Here is a 3,687-nt window from a genome sequence, read left to right as displayed (position 1 = left end):
CACTCACTTAGCAAATTTCCTGGAATTTTGCAATACATTCAAAATCAATGGCGTTTCTGATAATCCCATCCGTCTTCGGTTATTTCCCTTCTCACTGAGAAATAAAGCTAAACAGTGGTTAAACTCGTTACCACGAGGGTCTATCACTACTTGGGAGCAAATAACCGAGAAATTTTTAATAAAATATTTTCCACCGGCTAAAACGGCTAAATTACGCAATGATATCTCTTCTTTTGTGCAGATGGACTTAGAAACACTTTGCGATACATGGGAGAGATACAAGGATCTATTGAGAAGGTGCCCTCACCATGGGTTACCTCTATGGTTGCAAGTTCAAACGTTCTACAATGGTGTGAATCCCTCGACAAGATAAATGATTGACGCTGCTATTGGCGAAACTATTAACAATAAAACACCAGAAGATGCCTACGAATTCATAGAGGAGATGCCACTGAACAACTATCAGTGGCAAGTCATGAGGACTAAGCCAACAAAAACAGCATGCGTTTATAACATTGATTCAGTCACCATGCTCTCTTATCAGGTAGAACTTCTCAATAAAAAGATTGATAGTTTTCTTGGTTCTATGCAGGTACATCCAATAATGAGGTGTGACTCAAGCGGAAGAGGTGTGCGTACAGAATACCAATCCTTCAATCCTACGACTTAAGAAGAACAAGTCAACTATATAGGTAATAATAACTTTAGATCTCAAAATAACCCATACCGTAATACCTATAATGCAAGTTGGAGGAACCACCCAAATTTTTGTTGGGAAGGTCAAGGGAATCAAAAGCCACAAAATCCTCAGGGTTTTCAACAGCCACCTTATCACCAAGAAAAGAAGCCGAACCTTGAAGAGATGCTCTCTATATTCATCTCGGTGTCAGAAACCCATTTTCAAAATACCAAGACTGCACTTAAGAATCAACAAGCATCGATCTAAGGACTCGAAACTCAGATAGGCCAGCTATCCAAACTAATCTCCGAAAGACCACAAGGTAGCCTACCAAGTAATACTGAACCTAATCTGAGGGAACACCTTAATGCAATTAGCGCTCAAAATAAGGACGGACTCGTTATACCTGAGCCAGAAATACAACAAAACAACACGATGAACAAACAAAGAGAAGAGGTAAATGATAATGATCCCAAACAGGTAAGTACGAATCATGAACCTCATGTGCCATATCCTAAAGCGATGACGAAAGATAAAATAGAAGAACAATTTGGTAAGTTTGTCAAACTCTTAAAGAAATTACATATTAACTTACCCTTTATTGAAGTTCTTTCGTAGATGCCCAACTCAGCAAAATTCTTAAAGGAACTTCTCAGAAATAAAAGGAAATTAGACACTACACACATGTGGAACTCAATGCAGTCTGCTCAGCTATTCTAAAGAATAAGCTACCTAACAAATTGCAAGATCCAGGGAGTTTTACAATTCCTTGCTTAATTGGTAGTTTATCTGTGAATAATGCTTTAGCTGATCTAGGGGCAAGTATAAATGTTATGCCCTATAAAATGTTTAAACGACTAGGTCTCGGTAAACCCGAACAGACGAGGATGAGTATACAATTGGCTGACAAAATAGTTAGATTTCCTAAGGATATTATTGAAGATGTTCTCATTAAAATTGATAAATTTATTTACCCAGTAGACTTTCTTGTCTTAGATATGGATGAGGATAACGAGGTACATTTAATTTTAGGACGACCCTTTTTAGCAACTACCAGAACCATTATTAATGTAGGCATAGAGGAGCTAACACTTCGAGCAGGTGCGACGCAGTAACACTCCAAGCACGCAACTCAGTCAAAACCCCTAAGACTCAGGATAATACTACAAAAACTGTCGATGATAAAACTAATATTCAATCATCCTTGCAGGAACCTCCTCGAACAAAGACAACAAAGACAGTGTGCTACTATCATGAAGAGAATAAAGACGTCCATGAAGAACGAAGACTACAGATAGAGGAGCTAGACGAATAGCGAGAACACAAACCGAGAACACATGATAAACTGAAACTACGCAAAAACACAACTTCAGGTCGGCGATACAGTCTTACTAGATGTCGTTGATCCTCACATTGTCACTATCATACCAAATGAGGAAATCCCTCTTACGGTACTCAGTATTTTTCCATTTGGTACAGTGGAGGTGAGTCATCCCAAGTTCGGCCCTTTAAAGGTAAACAGCACCCGTTTAAAACCTTATTTTAAAACTGACAGCAGGAATGAGCAGTATGAACTCCTCAAACCACCATGATCATTCAACAGAGAGGTAAGTCGAGCTTAGACTATAAATAAGGGCTTCTCGGGATGCAACCCGAGCACTAACATATTTTGATTTCTTTATTTTTAATTAATTTCTAACACTTCAAATCATTAATTTTATCTTTGAATTGCAAAGTTTTTCAGCACACACGGCCGGGCACACAGGCGTCCCTAAAGCTGTGGCCAAACAAGGGAAGAGACAGGGCCGTGCGATACGGTCGTGTTGAAGCAGGACATGATTTTCCAAAACACAGGGTGCAATAAATCCCCACGACCGTGCGACATGGCCGTGGGTGAACTTGATAGGAAGAACACGGGCGTGGGATAGAATACCACGGGCGTGCCAGGGATAAGGCTCGATTCTATTTCTTCGACACGGGCGTGCGACACGCCCGTGCCATTAAACCGTGGACAACAATACACGGGCGTGCTACCATAAAACACGGGTGTTGGAGAAGTGAATAAAGCTAGGCATGGCCATACGACATGGCCGTGTGCCCCACACGCCCAACACACACAGGTGTGTGATAGTAGCCGGGCACGACCATATTTGAAAAATTCAAAAAACACGGGCTACCCTCACAGCACATGGGCATGGCCCTAGGCCGTGTACCCCTCCCCTATATAAACAAACCACTATTCATCTTCTTCTTCCTTTGAAAACCCTAGCTGAAATCCACCCTCCCCCAACCCCTACTCCCTATTTCGGCCACCATTCCCTAGATTCTCACTTCCTAAACCCCTAAACCACCCTAAAAGTCATTCCACTTGCATTAATCCCTATTTTCCCCTCCCTATACCCTCTATTTTTCCCACCACACAGTTTTCTCTCCGCATCACAAGCCCGTGCTCACCATCACACGCCCGTGCACCGCCTTACAACAGCCTTTGGTTCATTTTCTTAACCTTGCTTTTCCAATTTGTGTTGTTACATTAGTATTTTTCATGTTTTACATAGATATTGTTATTATTACAAATATGTTTTAGACAAGTTAAGAATTTGCTTTTGAATTTTCTATATTTGACTTATTTAAAACACTAAATAGCATATACTAGTTTTAGGCCTATTGCTTAACTATTGATGTATCTTGGATTCTATTAATGCTCATATATCTTCAGGTACATTATGTCGTCATCGAGAGGAAAGAAGGACGCGGTCCCATCCTTAAAGAGACGTAGGGGACCGGGTTCTTCCTCGGTACGAGCTACAGCTGAAGTTTGGCATCCGTTCCTTGAATTTCCACAAGCTTCGCAGGAGGAGCTATTTCAAATACTATGCGCACGACCCATCACCACAGGTCGTTGCATCGACTAGGCCATCGTAGAGCAAGTCTAGCTAGCTGATGCCATCCACGATTTCCTGTCTACAAACCCATGGGAATGGTTCTTCGCTATTACCGAGCCCACT

At 41.3% G+C, this 3,687-nt stretch overlaps 1 non-coding gene across 1 annotated transcript; it reads right to left on the bottom strand.

Moving 5' to 3' along the window:
* Nucleotides 1-208: 208 nt before the first annotated feature.
* LOC128291932 (small nucleolar RNA R71) lies at nucleotides 209-315 on the bottom strand. The gene has a single exon (XR_008281916.1). It is a non-coding gene; the product is annotated as a small nucleolar RNA R71 (small nucleolar RNA).
* Between the last annotated feature and the right edge of the window lie 3,372 nt (nucleotides 316-3,687).

The sequence above is a fragment of the Gossypium arboreum genome, chromosome 4, assembly GCF_025698485.1.
Source record: "Gossypium arboreum isolate Shixiya-1 chromosome 4, ASM2569848v2, whole genome shotgun sequence".
NCBI lineage: Eukaryota > Viridiplantae > Streptophyta > Magnoliopsida > Malvales > Malvaceae > Gossypium > Gossypium arboreum.
Note: the sequence above shows the minus strand (reverse complement) of the source record. Positions and strands in the feature narration are given on the sequence as shown.